Genomic DNA, 18117 nt, shown 5'->3' with positions numbered 1-18117 from the left:
AGAGAGAGAGAGAGAGAGAGAGAGAAAGTATTAAGCAGGCTCCACACCAAGCATAGAGCCCAACTCACGGCTTGATCTCAAGACAGTAAGATCATGACCTGAGCTGAAATCAAGAGTTAGACGCTTAGCCCACCAAGCCACCCAGGAGCCCCAGAGACCATTCTCTCTTAATAAGACATTTAGGTAAGCCCACAGGCAGATATGGTTAAGGCACTGGTTTTGTGCTACCCTTATATGAACTTTAGCAATTCCAGAACACAGTTTTCCTTTTTCTTAGATAATGTCCAATCAAATGAAGATATAACCAAGAATAACACAGTCTTTAGTTCAGACAAGCCAGAGTTTTCCCATTCCCATTTAATGTGTTATTTCGGTGCCTCTACACCGTTGCTCACGATTTCCATTTACCTGCATTTCTTCCACAACATCTGTCTGTATAATGCCAGTCTAAGTTTCGTACTGACTGACATTTATTCAAGTAAAACTATTTCCTTCTACAATTCAAAGTTTCTAAGAACTATACTTGCATTGGACACAGATCTGTGCCCTTCCTCAAATTCCTTCCACTGACTTCTTTATTTCTCTTGGTTGAAGCTCCACCTTTTCTGAGTCACCTCTTTACTTCTAGGCTTGGAAGAAATGTCCACCATGGACATTGGAACTGCCTTTGAGAGTGACTACCCAAGGCACCCGATGATTCAACTTGCAGGTGCAGCGAGTAAGTGTGCTGTGGAATGAAACACACAATGGAAAGTGTGTGAAGGGAGACAGGCACCAGGTAATTCCTTCCACCTTTTGCTATCCAGAGAATCTTACAGGAGTTTCTGTAAACAAAAATGATCACCCACTGAGTGATCTGCGTGTCTCTTTGCTGCTCCTTGTGAAGTGAGTCAAGCTTCCCATTGTTCTGGGTCTTTCCTAACTTCAATTTTCTTTCCCTCAACATTCTCTCTGGTGAAGCTTCAGCATCTTAATCTTTGCCTGTGCTTTGCTCTCTAGAAATCTGCAATAATACTTAAGATTACTTAAGATTTTTAATTTTATTTACATTACTCCTAGGTCAGTGGTTTTCAGTATTGTACTTTTTAGTCAAGAAACCATTTCTTCAAATATATTTTAAAAGTATAAATATATTGGGGCACCTGGGTGGCTCAGTCAGTTGAGTGTCTGAATCTTGATTTCAGCTCAGGTTATGATCTCACAGTTCATGGGATCAAGTCCCGTGTTGGGCTCCTCACTGAGCATGGAGGCTGCTTAAGATTCTCTCTCTCTCTCTCTCTCTCTCTCTCTCTCTCTCTCTGTCCCTCTCTCCCTCTATCACCCTCCTCCACTCACACACTCTCTCTCTAAAAAAAAATAAATAAAAATAAAAAAGTACAAATACATTGTACTTTTTAGTCAAGAAATCATTTCTTCAAATATATTCTAAGGAGATCAACATACTTAGAGCTGCCAAACTGAAGTACAGGGGTGTGTGTGTGTGTGTGTGTGTGTGTGTGTGTGTGTGTGTGTGTTAGAGACATCTGGAATCCCCCCCCCCCTTTCAACTCCCTTTCCCTTGGGAAATGCTGAAGTACATCTTATGAACTCTTAGAAGCTTACCTCCCAGAGGAGGTTTTGGAAGTAAATGCTCTATTTCTATTATCCCGTTATTTCACGCCACTGTAAAAATGCAGGGACGTCTGAGGTGTGATTGTCCCCTAATGTAAAAGTAGCAGCAAGAGTTGGTAAAGTTGATGGAAATGAGGAAATACTCTCTACTATTTGCCATTTTACAGTTCTCGCTCAGATTTTCCAAATATATGTCAGGAAGAGAATAACTTATATTCTCCCTGAGAAACAATAGTCTTCCATTTCTTAGAAGATCTCTACTTTTTGTCCTCCCCAGGTCACACTGCATGTCACCCAGTCTAACATTAATAGCTGTTTGTTTGTTTGTTTTACTGGACTCTTGCTTTAGCATATACATGTTAATTACAGAAATATTTTTAAACTATGAAGGGGTAAGCAAATTTAAGTAGCATACGAATTATAAGAGCTCGGGGTGCCTGGCTGGCTCGGTTGGAAGGGCACGCTACTCTAGATCCTGAGGTCATGCGTTGCAGCCCCACGTTGGTTGTAGAGATTACTAAAAACAGTAATAATAAATAAACTTTAAAAAAATTATAAGAACTCTACTTGCTTTGAAAACAGAACTATCCAGATACAATTATACAAAAGCTTTCCTGGGACGTGCATTTCAAGAATACCTAAGATTCAACCCAATCGGTATTTATGAAGAGAATGTTTAAGATCCTTTAGTGAGAAAGAGTCACACAAACAGAAATAAGATCTCAGCGTCTGCTAGAACATGCGAACAAGTTTAGAGCAATGACCCGATTCACCTTGTGATGATGCCCAATATGACAGATAAAAACACAGTGCTATGAGAGTCGAGGTGGCGATTAATACTGACTGAGAGGATCAAGAGAGGCTTCATGGAGTGGATGACATCTGAGCTGGAATTGAAACTATTTAAACACCCTAAGAGGATAAAAGGTACACAGAAAGGAGCATGAGCAAAGATGTGAAGGTATGATATGTTTGGATTTCAAGTATTCTGAGAACCAAGGAGGCTAGCTTTCACTTGTAAAGCAATTACCACCAGTAGTCAAAACCTTTTAGAGGCAGAACACACTATTATAAATCATACTGAAGTGCTGCTCCACAGTTGCAGATTTGTTTCTTAATGCTTGACACATGTTCGGTACATTTTGCACTTGTAAACATTATGCAATGTCCAACACTGCTTATAGAGTGTCTTGATTAAGATCTAGAGGAGAAGTGTGAATGAAGTCCACTGTCTGATTTATGCCTCAGACATTTAAATTTTCCAACCAAAAAATACTATTCCAACCGTGTAAATAGTTCTAGGATCTAAAAATATCAGATGAAAGTAGCTAGAGTATCACAGGGATTTTAGAAGAGTGTCTCTCACAGCTATGGGAGCAAAGTGGGACCTAATTACGTTATACCTTTAGGACATTTTGGATCATTTGACGTCCATCTTAAACCAACAGACTCTTCCCAAGGTTCCCACCTCCCATCAATTCCGGACAGAGAATTTATGAAGGAGGCCAACTGCTCACCCCTTCTAGAGCCATCCCTGCTTCCTGGCAGCCTTTGTTTTCTTACCACACCTCCAGGATTCTTCAAGCAGCTTCATATCTGTTCAGAATCTAGGTCTGCTTAGACTCAGGCTCTGCTTCTGTGCTATTCTGAAAGTCAAAGGAGAGATTTCCCAATTAAACCAGAACATGTGCAGCTTTGCTTGCAAATGTGTCACATTAGCTTGGCTTCAAGTATAAGTCAGAAAACCTGTAGTCAACCTCCTACTTACATCTGTGAATAAGCACATAAGCAACGGCAGGGTTGTTCAGGCTAAACAGATGGATGGTCCTGTCAGGAACAGATTGCAGTAGAGCTAGGATGTAGGCTGGAATGCCACCCCCTCTGAACTGAGAAACGGATTCAGTAGCAGGAAAGACGTCCTTTTTAACGTATTCTTTTTTAATTCTCCACATTTAACTGTTTCTAAGGAAAGGTTAAATCCTTTTGTCCTCCATAATTTTTTTTGTTCATTTTATTTACTTATTTCATACTGCTGGATTCAGATTATATTACATCCATTTAAATCAATAATCACCATTATTCATGCCCACAGCTGTACATTCAACAAACATCAACTTAGTTCATCAGCAGAAAGATTGTGATATCAAGTATACACAATATATTTTACACTGAACCAAGTGAATGAAGCTATATTCTGATACTTTCACAAATAATTTAAAAATGATTTTTACTTAAAATATATTTACTTTATATATCTAAAATATCTAAATGTGATCTAACATACCATTCTTTTACGTGATCATATATATAACATTTTCAAATAAATGAATATACTCTTACTAATAAATATAAAATAATTTTATATTATTCTAGATGGCACATGAAATTGATGTTAATGTATTTCAAAGATATTTTGTTCCTGAAAATAAAATCTCTATGGTAGTTTATTTTAATAAGATTCTCTGTTCTACTTGAGGTAAAGAAAATTTATTTTAAATGAAAACTGTGTTCCATAACTCCATTTCTAACAGCTGTATTTATCAAATGAGTCAATATGAAGGAAAATTTCAAACTGTGAATAAAAACCTGAATGCATTATTTGTTCTTGGGTAGGCAAGTGTTAAACTATCTTACACACCCTCAAAAGCCCAAGATGATCTCCGATTCTACATGTAGTATAGAACATATCATTTGAGGAATGAGAAGGTCTCAGGGAATTATAAAATTTTATTTTATAGTGAATAAAATGATTCTTGGCAAAGGCTACTCAACTGTATACTTTCCCTATTTTCTTTTGAATATTAAAATCCTTCTTAAAATTGTGTTAAGAAAAAAAAAGAATAAATATATTTAGAAGTCCAGCATTATTGTGGGGACAACACAATACAGTTGTATTGATCTAAAGGTTTCCTCTAGTGATTAAACTGCATTTTTAAGGAAAGAGGTGTTAGTTTTCACACACACATTAGTTGAATAAAACAATTATATAGACTCTTTGGATTGTGATTTCAAATGTGGCATATTTATAATAACCTCTCAAGCTAAAGAGATTACCCTTTACACTATTCTCAGTTAAAATATTTGGCTATTACTTTTTTAAATGTTTATTTATTTATTTTGAGAAAGAGAAGGGGGAGGGGCAGTGAGAGAAGGAGAGAGAGAATCCCAAGCAGGCTCCATACTGAGTGTGGACCTTGACCTGGGGCTCAATCCCATGACCCGGGGATCATGAGCTGAAACGATATCAAGAGTTGGAGGCTTCACTGAGCCACCCAGGCACCCTGAAATATTTTCCTATTATTATGGCCAATGGAGAATGGAAGTAGAGAAGGGGCTATTAAATGAATTATTTGCATTCATTCAATTAACAAGTTTTTGTTAAGTAATATCCTACCGAAAGTGTTTATTAAGCAATGATATGTGCCAAGAATTCCCAAGACTCATTGTCTATTCACAGGGCGCTCACAGTCTAATGGTAGATGTCGATGTACAAATAAAAATAATAATGACATATAATAAGTGCTGGAGGTGGGGAAATTTCCAAGCAAAGTATTAAAGATGTGGCCTGGTTTCTTCTTAATGCTTAAATAAAATGAGAAAGGATAAAGATATACTGAAGCAATAACTAACAAATAAAAACAAGACTTAATGATTTAAGAAATTTTTAGCCTATCCAGAATGAAGGTGGCTCTAAAATTAAGAGATTCACTACCCAGAAAGTATGCCTTAGAGAAAAATTTGAGAGTTTGTCTATATAATCTTTTGTAGTACCTCAGAAAGATCAAAAGAATGGAGTATTCAATAACACAAAAGATTCTTTGTACAGATTGAGGGTGTGACTCAGACTTCTTCAATTAAACAAGAGAGTATCTAGAAAGCTTAAAGGTACGGTCTCTCGGCAATCTTAGAAAAAGCCAAAGATCTGTGGACTAGCCTCTTGGCTAACAGAATAAATACATGTGATATACACAGGAAGCCCACAACTTGTTGAGAATGTTACATTAGCAGAAGCACTGTCTGACTGAGATAGTATTTAAAGACAAGAATGTCAGAACCCCAGAATTCTGCACACGAGAGACAGGCTGACAAGTAATTAGGTAAAACTACAAGGTACCTCTCATGATAAAAGAAGGATGGCTCAGAGGGTGCTTCTGTGAACCCAGCAGAGTCAGCAGCCATAGATAGTTATTCCCAGGCCTCAATACCCAATGGAGTTTGCTTGAATGTATCTGGGAATTGCTTAGGACCAGAACTCCTTTATTTGTTCCATTTTCTCCCTTTTAGAGCCAGGATGTCTATAAAAGTTATTCTATGCCTATCTTCTCATTTGAGAATAGATAATTTATCTAGTTTCATAGGTGCAGAGGTGGAGATTATGCCCCAATTATAATAAGAGTATAAACAGTGCCTTACCTATTCCTAATTTATGTGATATAGAAGATGAGATTTGGAACTTTTGAGCTGATAAGATTTAGATGAGATTTTGCACCTAGAGTTGATGATATAATGGGTTGAGACTTTAGGTGACTTTTGAATGAGAAATATATTTGGGGTAGTTGCAAAGTTTTGGGGATCATAATTCTGATGGCAGGCAGAATTATGGCTTCCCAAAGATGTCCTTGTTCTAATTGCTGGCATTTGTGAATATGTTACCTTACATAGGAAAAGAGATCTTGCAAGTGTGATTAAGGGTAGGACCTTAAGATCGCGAGATTTTCCTTGATTGTCAAGGGTAACCCAATCTAACCATGCATCTTTCAACAGAAAGACGCTTTCTGGGCTGAGTTAGAAGATGATAATATGAGAAGGATTCAAAGCCCCATTGTTGTATCAGAGATGTAGGGGTTGTGTGCATAGACCAGAATGAGGTCTCTGGGAGCTACAAGCCCCACTCAGATGACTGCCAACAAGAAAATGGAGCTCACTTCCACAATTGCATGGAAATTAATTCTACCAACAACTCAAATGAGCAAGAAAGCAAATCTCCAGAGTATCGAGAAAGAAATACAGCCACCAAACCTTGTTGGTAGCTCACTGAAACCAGTGTCAGATTTCTGACCTACCAAATTTTTGGATGATAAATTTGTGTTACTTAAGCCATTAACTTTGTGGTAAATTATTATGGCAGTAACAGAAAACTAATGAAACAAATGAAAGTTAAACATAGTCTTAAGGAGAATAAGTAAAAATCTACCATGAAGGAGGAAGATAAAGCAACTTAAAAGGCATGGTTTTTCATGTGGAATTGCAGGTATTGCAATCAGATAGAAACATGGGAGACAGATGCTGGTATAGGTGTAATAAGTAAAATAACTTTCAGGTAATACTTTCCTAATGCATCAAAAAACAGTACTAGGTAGAGATTTTTGCTGTTGTTTGTTTTATGTGGAAAGTAGAATAGTATAATACTTAAGAAATATATAAAGGTATTAGAAGCATTGAAAGTCATTGGTATATCCAGGTTAGTATATATAAAGTATATCTTTATACTTAGTATATCTAAAGTAGGTTGGGTTGGGGCGCCTGGGTGGCGCAGTCGGTTAAGCGTCCGACTTCAGCCAGGTCACGATCTCGCGGTCCGTGAGTTCGAGCCCCGCGTCAGGCTCTGGGCTGATGGCTCGGAGCCTGGAGCCTGTTTCCGATTCTGTGTCTCCCTCTCTCTCTGCCCCTCCCCCGTTCATGCTCTGTCTCTCTCTGTCCCAAAAATAAATAAAAAAACGTTGAAAAAAAAAATTTAAAGTAGGTTGGGTAGATGAATTTTTATCACAAAAAATATATTTAGGAATGATCAGCACATGTATTTACATGATATCATGAATGCCAATAAACTTACCCAATGACACTGTTCAAGAAGAGAATCCAGGATGGAAACAAAGAAATATTATGTCTTTGTTTTTAATGTTTATTTATTTTTGAGAGAGAGAGAAAGCAAATGAGCAGGGGAGGGTAGAACAAGAGAGGAGAAGGCAAAGGATCTGAAGCTGGCCCTGTGCTGACAGCAGAGAGCCCTACGTGGGACTCAAACACATGAACATGAGGTCATGACCTAAGCCAAACTCAGACGCTTAACCAACTGAGGTAACCAGGAGCCCCAAGAAATATTATGTCTTAAGAGTAGACCAAGGGAGAAAAGCTAGTGATATAATCTAATGAGCTGTTTCAAATTTATATTTATGTGGACCAAATAAATAAAATAATTAAAAAAGAATTTAAAGAACACAGATTTCTCAACTGGCAAATTCAGAAAAGATGTCAAACATACAAAAGCTAAAAAGCAACCAATGTCTTTAGCAATTAGAAAATATCAATCTTAGTAAAAGTCGTTCTCATAAAGTGGTAAAGTCAGAAGCCAAATTCTGCATGTATTAAAAGGTTTATAAGAGGCAATGAAGTGTAAAGAGAGTAGTCTACAATTTCAAGATGTTTGGCTAAGAAGGCAAGAAGAGAACAGAGTCTGTTGGTGATGTGGGATGGAGTGGGAATTTTTTCTGTATAATTTAATATGCATATTGATAGAAAAGAAAAAGATAGCAGGGAAGGAGATTTTGAATGACTCGAGAGGGAAATTGAAAAAATTAAGATCTTGAGGAAGTGAATAGGTTCAAGGGGACAGGGTGAAACATTCTTGGTTAAGAAAGAAGATTGTCACTTCCTAGGAGATTAGAGATAAAGTATGAGTGATGAAAAAAATTATTAGAGGGAGGAAAAGTCAAGAGCATTCATACCTGAGAACTTTTGCAATATTTGTGGAATGCATGTGTTTACCTGCTGGGAGGGGAATTCGGATAGGGTAAGGACTATTGAGGAACAGAATAGTTTTAATACTTTCTGAAAGAAATGAGAGTGTCACTGCCCAGGAATAATGTAGAGACCCAAGAACCAAGCAGTGATCTAATCATGTTAACGAGAGTGAAGGTGAAGTTAAGACCACAACATCTCCAACATTCGTGAAGACAGAGAAGACGACAGGAAGCAAATACAGATGGAAAAAAGGATCAAAAATAGCACATTTGGAAAACTGTCACTGTTATTATAAAACAGGTAGAGAATCCTAAGAATATATGGACTATCACAGGAATTTTACAGCAATACCAATCTGGTTCAACTTCCACTTCTAAATTTTGGAAGTCTCAATGATTGTGGTACTCGGAATTAACAATGTTATGTTGGGTATACCACTGGTTTTAGAGCTATATTTCCCAGAACCCAATTATATTTGTGTAATTATTAAATAAGTTTGCTCACTAAATAAGCAAATGTAGGAATGAATATAGTTAATATGTTCCAGTTTCCTTATCTGTAAAATATCTATTAAATAGGTATATGATAATTTATACTTCATGAACAAGATTTTTTGTATTTACTGATGAAGTACATAGAACAGAATTTAGAGCAGTGCCCAGAACATATACTACCTGCCTAATAAATTTCACCTATAATCAACGCTGCTGTTAGTCTTGTCAGTAGCAGAGCATTAATGTTTTGTCAAACATTAAATGAAAGGTCTTATTGCCAAACAAGGGATTATAGCAGTAGCAGAACTGGCTTTCAAAACTAAAAGTGGGATATGGGAAGAGAAGCAAGACTCCTCTAAGTCTACGAATGATGGGGCTGGGGACGTTTCCATTTATTTCCTATTTGGGTAATCCTGTTTGCATAAATTCAGCCGCTGTCCCTTGAAATAATCTTTGCCTAATTTCCTCAATCACCTACTAAAACCCCTGAATCTGCTTCATTGTGTTTACTCCCGAAGGACTAGGTGCAGACATGCAAGCTTTGTTTTGGTTACAGTGGTCTATTAGGATAGTTGACGTTACCTTATTAGGTGATATATTTCCTCTCACAGATTCTGACAGAAAGACTTTCCTGTAGAAGAAGTCAAAAAGGGTATTGCAAGCAAATGTTCCCTTGATGAGATCCCATAGAGGGTATAGAACAATTTGAGGAGCACTCAAAATGTAAAAAAAATATGTAGAACCTATTCAGAGTCATGGGGATTTGGGATGAAAATTACCTACAGAAATTCTACTGATGAACAGGATTGAAAGCATATCAATTGGAAATCCTTTGAAAAGAAATGAAGGATAAGAGACATAGAACTTTCAAGAAAGGGACTTAGATGGCAATAATTACGAAAACTGTCAATCCAATATGTGATCCTGATCCTGAACACAAACATTTGTAACAACTGCAGCTGCCCAATGGCTGATCCAGCAATCTATCTCTTTAATGAGCACGTATTCAATGACCACTATATGTCAGTCACTTGAAAGTGCATTTGACATAAAGACCAAATGCCTGCTCCAAAAAGTTTGCATTCACTTTGATCTTATCATCAGAAGAATCTCCCAGAGGTTGGAATAAGTCATCTTATGGGCAGCAAACTGAGCAGGGAAATATTTAACTCTATTCAACTCTAGAAATGCGTTTGCTAAATTGGAGACAATGAAAGGAGACACATGGATTCTAATTTCCTCAAGGACTTTAACGTTTAATTCAAAGGAAAGGTATTGCAGAGCTATGAACTTCTTGGGAAAAGAGCATGTACCTCACACTAGCTGGGACAGAAAAGGGTGTTAACAAAATTTATTGAGTAAAACTATGGTATTTTAAGAGAAAGAGCAAACGAAAACTGTTCTATTTTCTTTCCCAGGATTAACTGTATTACGATTTGGTTCTTCCTCTTCCCTAAAATTTTGGGTCATATCCATGTTACATTAAAAATACTCATGATATTGGGGCACCTGGGTGGCTCAGTTGCTTAAGCATCCAACTTGATTTTGGCTCAGGTCATGATCTCACGGTTGTGAGATCAAGCCCCCATGTTGCACTCCATGTTGACCCTGGAGCCTGCTTGGGATTCTCTTTCTTTCTCTCTCTCTCTCTCTCTCTCTCTCTCTCTCTCTCTCTCTCTCTCTCTCCCTCCCTCCCTCCCTCTCTCTCTCTCTCTCTCTGACCCACCCCACCCCCACTCATTCCCTCTCTCTGTCTCTGTCTCTCAAAATAAAGAAACATTTAAAAAATACTCATAATATTTTTCATTCTATAGTTAGTATTGAAAATTTTTAAATAGCATTTTTCTAGGACTTTTCTTATAACTTTAAATGTGGTGTTTCATAATGTGATATTCATAATATGTACATATTTATAAAGAAAGATAAACGTTAATTACCATTGCATTTTTTTTTCTTCTCAATTTTGAGATGTTATGGGTCAATGGTTAAGTTTTCTGTTGTTTTGATTATTCCCCTTCCTATATGGAAACCATTTTAAGGAAGAAAAAATACAAGTCACCTCAGGAATTTTAAAGTGTGATACTTTTGTTTCCCCATGATAAAAGTTGGGGCTAAAATGTTCATCTTATGTAGCAGAAAAAGAATGCCAAACTGAAGATTAAAGATATACTGATATCTAAAGAGTCAGGGATACATTATAGCCTTTCTCTGTTCATAAATGCACTTAATTCTTTTTAATAGAATTTTGTTCTCTAAACTTGAGTCCTACAACAAATCCTTGGGGGGAAATTACCAATAAATAAACTCACAAGAGCATAAGAAAACATGAGGTCAAGACATGATGTAATCTCAAAAATGAATCTAATATTTTTTGCTACTGTATCATCCTGATAGCTAAGCAGCCCATTTAAATACACAAATCTTAATAATATGTACTATTTTTCATAAATCAGCACAAATTAAAATTTGCAATAATATTTTATTTAATTCTAATTCTTTTACTTCTAGATAGGAGTATAGGGAAAAAGGAGTAAAGATTTGTAAATTGAGTTTATCTGCTATTCTAACAAAATTATCAATATTTTCCTCATACTATCTCTATAGACTTCTGTGGAAAAAAGCTTCCACAGAAGAATGGAAATACCAGCTTTTACCTCTGGCTATCTTCATAGCATTCTGGAAAAAACAGGCTGTGGGTTATTTCAGTAATCCTATTTTTCAGGTAATTTATGTACAGAAAAATAATGCTATCTTTCTTCCAAAAAGTTCAAAAAATATATTATACTTTTTTAAAACCACTTACCAAATACTTTCCTTTTAGGCTTTTCTACTTTTAACATATTTTTTCTTGATTTTTAGCATTTTCCAAGCTTCATTATTTGAAATGAAATAAATCAAGATGAAACTAGGAACTTCATTAAGTCATACATATTTTAGGACTCTAAGGGGAAAAAAAAAAATCAAGCACTGAAGATCTAATATCTGAGGCAAAACAACTACCAAATAGCCACATCTCAGACTCTGAAGAAATTAAGCACAGGAAACATGAGAAAATTAGGAAGAATTGATGAATCTGTTATAATTTGAACTAGAAAGAATGGCACACTCATTCCCTGGTTTTGAAGGGAATTCTTAAAACTTTGAAACAACAGAAAACTTATCATTTTCCTGATCTTCCTGCTAGACAATATGACTGTGATATTAATTTTACAGACAATAGCCTCCTCATTGCTCTTGTTTTTTTTCACAGGTCCCCTGGGAATGTCAGTGAGGTCTGCATGTGGTGTAACTAATTCTCATCAAGAAAATGACACTCATCTTGTTATATTATTTGCCTTTTTGCAAAGCCATAATATTTTTCTATTATTATAATGAGCTATAGTAAGTTGACAAACTAATCATAGTAAAATGTCAGCTTTTGGATAAAAACTTGTATATATCCCAATGATATGCATGTCGCATAAAACCTCAGTGTCTTACACTAATAGTGTGCCAGATGGTGCCATCTTGCTGTTAGGAAACCATGGATCTAGTGTTATATTTCAAATTAGAATGAGTTGATCTTATTATAGACTGTGAAACAGCACTAAAGTTCAGAGCTGCTACTGCAATTTAGTTCACTTATGATATAAAATCCAAAAATTTATAAGGGATGTTTCAGAAAACTTCTGAGGCTGAAGTGGGATACTTTTACTACCTCTGTGTTAGAAAGTGTTTCAAACTTCATTCAGCCAGGACAAGGAAGGGTAGAGCCAGAAGTCTAGAGCCATAGATATAACCACCTAGGCACAAAAGTTTCAGAGGTAAGCTAAGAAAAATGGAGCATGAATGAATGTGTGGCAAGTCCTTAGTAGGATCTTGTAGGCCTCTAGGGGATGGAAATGGCCAATGAATAATACACAGAAAGAAAAGAAAAGAAAAGAAAAGAAAAGAAAAGAAAAGAAAAGAAAAGAAAAGAAAAGAAAAGAAAGGGAAGGGAAGGGAAGGGAAGGGAAGGGAAGGGAAGGGAAGGGAAGGGAAGGGAAGGGAAGGGAGGAAGGAAGGAAGGAAGGAAGGAAGGAAGGAAGGAAGGAAGGAAGGAAAGAAAGAAAGAAAGAAAGAAAGAAAGAAAGAGGGAAGGAAGGAAGGAGGGAAAAAATGTGCAGTAGGTTTGATTCTTGAAAGAAGCGGACCAGGCTCCTTCAAGCGTTATGATACAAGGGTATTCCAAAATGAAAACCAACTGCACACTCCTGAGACCTATATTCAGGAAGGAAGGAAGGAGAGACGTGGAGTCTGTATTCAATGTCCTGGCATTTTAATGCATTCTCCCAAGGAAAAGGGGCAGGTGGCTCTCAGAAGCTAACACAGCTTTGTAGAATACAGAGAAGGTACAAACATAGAATCTTCTCCTTTCAGAGGAAAGAAAAGAAATGGAACTTGCTCCCAGTGTCCCACATTTCTGTGCACTGCTCTAAAGAAACAGGGCGGGAGGTTGAAGACAGGCTCCATGGCTCCGCAAGACTGGGAAAAAGCATAGAACCTTAAAACTTCTCTCTCATGAAGGAGGTAGAGTGTGCACGTCCACAGAAAACATTTGAGAGGTCCCAGAATGTCTAGCTGCATTGTTGGTAAGGTCTTCCCTGCCAAAACCAGTTCACTAAGACTTGAAGAGGTGGTGACTTCTTGAAATGTGCCAACCATGCTAAACCATGAGGATCATGAAGAATCCAAGAAATATGATCCTACCCCAAAAGTGAAATAAATATTTAGCACACAACCCTAATGAAATTGACATCTATGAATTGTCTGACAAAGAATTCAAAACAATCATCTAGAAAAACTCACTAAGCTAAAAGAGAACATTATAAGAGGTAGACAACTCAACAAAATCGAGAAAGGATACATAAGCAAATGAGAGAATCAACAGAAAGAATTCATGAAGAATCAAACAAAAATTCTGGAGAAGAGTACAATAACTAAAAAATTCAATAGAGTGCTTCCACAATAGACTTGGTCAAGCAAAAAAGAGACTCCATGAACTCAAGCAAAATGAAAAAAAGTGAAGCAAGCTTACAGGACTTATAGGGTACAAATAAGTGAAAAAACAAAGGTACAAGCAAAAAGCAAAAAATAGTCAAGTGGAATTACATCCAAATAAATATATAGGGGAAAGAAAGGAAAAACAAGATAAAAACAGAGAGGGAGGCAAACTATAAGAGACTTTTAAATGCAGAGAACAAACGAGGGTTGCTGGAGAGGTGCTGGGTGGGTGTTGGGCTAAATGGGTGATGGGCATTAAACAGGGCACTTGTTGGGATGAGCACTGAGTGTTATATGTAAGTGACGAATCACTAAATTCTATTCCTGAAACCATCACTACACTATATGTTAACTAACTTGGATTTAAATTTTAAAAAAAAAATTAAAAATATTGTTTAAAAGCTTCTGCACAGCAAAAGAAACAATCAACAGATTAAAAAGGAAACCTATGGAATGAAAGAAAATATTTGCAAACCATGTATCTTTTGGGGATCATTTTCCAAAATATATAAGGAACTCCTACAACTCAATAGTAAAAACCAACAGATAACCTGATTAAAAAAATGGATGTACATCTGTCCAAACTAATTGTACACATTATATATGTGCAGTTCTCTGCATAAATATACATCAATGATAGTGTTAAAAAATGTTTAAAAAATGAAAACCGAGGGACTTTGCAACTCACTTGCAGTAAAATCCAAAGTGTATAACAGCTCACTGGCCTCAACCTGTCTGTCTCCTCCTTTTTCTGGCCACATCACTACCACCACCCTTGTAAATATCACCCATGTAGGCACACAGCCTTTATGATCTTATACAAATCTCCCATATGTGTTCATTATGGCTGCTATGACAAATTACCACAAGCCTGATGGCTGAAAACACAAAAATGTATTTCCTCACAATTCTGGGGACCCGAAGTATGAAGTCGCAGGGTGGTGCTCTTCCAAAGGTTTTGGGGAGACTCTTTTTTTGCCCCTTCCAGCTTCAGGTGGCTCCAGGTATTCCTTGGTTTATGCCTGTGTAACTCTAATCTGTGCTTCCATTTTTACACGACCTTCTCTTCTGTCTCTGCATCAAATTACTCCCTGGCCTTTTATTTTATTTTATTTATTTAATTTTAAGAGAGAGACAGGGAGGGAGCAAGACAGGGAGGGTCAGGGAGGGGGACAGAAGATCCGAAACAGGCTCCATGCTGACAGCAGCAAGCCTGATGTGGGGCTTGAACCCATGAACCCTGAGATCATGACCTGAGCCATGGTTGGACACTCAGCCGACTGAGCCACCCAGGGGCCCCTGGCTTTCCTCTTATAAGGACATTGTCACTAGACTTAGGCCTCAATGGATAATTTAGGATTATCTCAGTTCAAGATCCTTAACCTAGTCACATCTACAAAGTACCTTTTTCCAAACAAAGTCCTATTCACAGGTTCTAAGGATTAAGACACGGACATATCTTTTCTGGGGTCACCAGTTAACCCTCTATATATACATGGTTTCACCTCAGAGGACATTGCTCATTCTGCTCCCTCTGCCTGGAACACTCTGTTCCTAAGAATTTTAATGCCTCATTCCCTCACCTCATGCAGGTCTTTGCTTTCATTTTACCTTCCCTAGGAAAATGTCCCAGAACATCTAGAATTGCAATATTGACCCCCCCTGCCCAATCCACTGTAGAAATGAAACCTCCCTCTTATTTTTTTCTGCATAGCACCTATTAACACTTAGTACTATATAACATTGTAATTTCATTTTTTCTGTCTTTATTCATGAAAACAAACTCTACCAGGGCAGAGATACTATCGGTTGTTAAATATTTTATTCCCAGCAGCACCTAGAATAGTCACTATATTGATACATAGATGGCACTCAATAATTTTGAAGTGAGTTAAAAAACATGAGCACTGGGAACATAAAACAATGGTTGAGAAATGGCATGACATCAGAGTATAAGAGAGATGTTGGTTAAGTGTAATGCAGTGAGAAAATGATGGCCTTTTTATAAATTATATTGCATAAGATTTTAAAAAAGCAAATGCATTCATATTTTTTAAAAATTAATCTTGACTCCTTACTTTACACAGATCTAAATGAAAAAGGTATAACAATAAAGCTTTTAGAAGATATAAGAGAATCTTTATAAACTTGGAGCAAAGGTTTTATAAAATGCACTAACTATAAACAGAAAATTTGATAGAGTTAAAAACTTTTGGTATTAATTAAATGTTCCTTAAAAAGACACTGTTAATGGAGTCCAAAAGCAAGCTATGGACTTACAAAAATTACTTGCAATTCTTATTTCCAACAAATTACTATGTCCAGAATATACGAGTACATATAGTATCAAAAAAAGACAATCCAGGGACGCCTGGGTGGCTCAGTCAGTTAAGCCTCCGATTTTGGGTCAGGTCATGATCTCACTGCTGGTGAGTTCGAGCCCCACATTGGGCTCTGTGCTGACAGCTCAGAGCTTGGAGCCTGCTTCAGATTCTGTGTCTCCCTCTCTCTTTGCCCCTCCCCTGCTCATGCTCTGTTTCTCAAGAATAAACAAACATTAAAACATTTTTTAAAAAGACAATCCAATGGATAAAAGTGAGTTTGAAAACTCATGACAAAAAAAGGATTTTCAAATACCATGAGGGATATGAAAAGATGTTCATCTTTATCAGTTATCAGAATGATAAAAAATAAAACTATAATGTGATACTAATACAAAACTCACTGGAAAAAGCTAACATAAAAGATGAGCAATAAGTTTTATCAAGGATATGAAACAAGCGGAATCTTAATACAGTGTTATTTAAAATGAAATTGAGAAAAGGACTTCGGAAAGCTGGTAGAATCTACTGACGATCATATGCCTGCTCAGTCATTCCAGCCCCGTATTTCTATACCCAACAGAAATGTGTGTGTATTCTCACTAAAAGACATGTATGATAAAGTCCGTGTTAGAACTTTGGTAAATACTAGCCCTAAACTGGCACAACTCCAATGCCCATCTGGACATAGCAATGAGGACAGACAGATACTGTGTACCATAATGATGAACTTCACAAATATAACGGGAAGTAAAAGAAAAGCCAGACACAAAGAATATATTTTGTATGAACGTACATATATGAAGCTCAAAAACAGGCAAAGCTAGTGTATGGTGTTAGAAGTCAGGATAATGGTTGTTACCTTTGGAGGTGAAATAACTAAAAGGAATTCTGGGTAATGTTCAATTTTGTAATTTGGGTTCAAGATAAGCAGGCCTGCTATCTTTATGATCATTCATCATGCTGTACCCTAACGAACCTTAAACCTTTCTGTATTAATGTTGTTACATTTCATTTAAAAGTTTTTTTTTTAATAGCCACCAATCATGGCACTATCACTCCAAAAGTGTTTTAACTGTCCCCTTATCATATGTGTGAGAGTCCCTCTTTCCATAAGTGCCACGTGTTTTCTAAAGTGTTAGGGAAAATTCATGGATTCAGAGAAACCACTTATCAGTCTAGATTTCACCATTTTTTACTACATGCCTAGCAATGTTCCAACTGTCTACATGCATCTCCCTGTACCCTATACACGGGAACAGAAGAGATTTAACACTCTGTTAAAGAAAAAAATGAAATAGCTGAGTAGCACCTGTCCTGTGAGCAGGAAATATACGTTAAGAGGCCAAACTTTGGAAATCAATACTTTGTTCTTTGTATACTTCTCACAGTGAGTGGCCTTCTATAAAAAATGTACCACAAATCTGAAACACTCTAAATTCAAGTTCTGGTGCTTTTACTATAATTAGTTTTCTCCGTCCATATTGTCAGTGCATTGCAAATCTCCATTTCTAGAACTATGTCTTCTGTCATCTGCCTTTTCCGTACTTGAGACTACTATATAATAACTGTCCTCGTTATTATCTATTACTTCCCTGAGCAGGAGCTGCTTCAGGATGACGCTAGGGAAAGCCTGCATTAAGGCTTCATTTCCATACTGACTTCCCATTTAGTGCACCAGTCAGGACCGTCAAATGAAAGTCTTTTTCTGATATTAACAGGTCTGAAGAGGACAAGAGCAACCCCTTCTTTCTCCTTCATCTGGTTCATCACATAAAGAAGGCCGATACTCATGAAATTGAACATTAACTCCATTTCAACAATAGAGACTAGCTACTGAGGATTCTTTGATTATAATTAATCTGCCTGATTTATAAGATTTTGAGACCAGAAATTATGACTCAAGTAAAAGTCACAATCTCAGAGAA

General features: G+C 36.8%; 1 long non-coding RNA gene across 1 annotated transcript in view; it reads right to left on the bottom strand.

The window, feature by feature from the left end:
• The window catches only part of LOC122235101, a 64582-nt gene that overhangs the window by 35060 nt on the left and 11405 nt on the right, over positions 1–18117 (bottom strand). The window contains exon 2 of the long non-coding RNA XR_006213222.1: positions 3129–3257. This is a non-coding gene — a long non-coding RNA (uncharacterized LOC122235101). The remainder of the gene's footprint in view (positions 1–3128; positions 3258–18117) is intronic.

The sequence above is a fragment of the Panthera tigris genome, chromosome F2 (assembly GCF_018350195.1).
Source record: "Panthera tigris isolate Pti1 chromosome F2, P.tigris_Pti1_mat1.1, whole genome shotgun sequence".
NCBI classification, from domain to species: Eukaryota; Metazoa; Chordata; class Mammalia; order Carnivora; family Felidae; genus Panthera; species Panthera tigris.
Note: the sequence above shows the minus strand (reverse complement) of the source record. Positions and strands in the feature narration are given on the sequence as shown.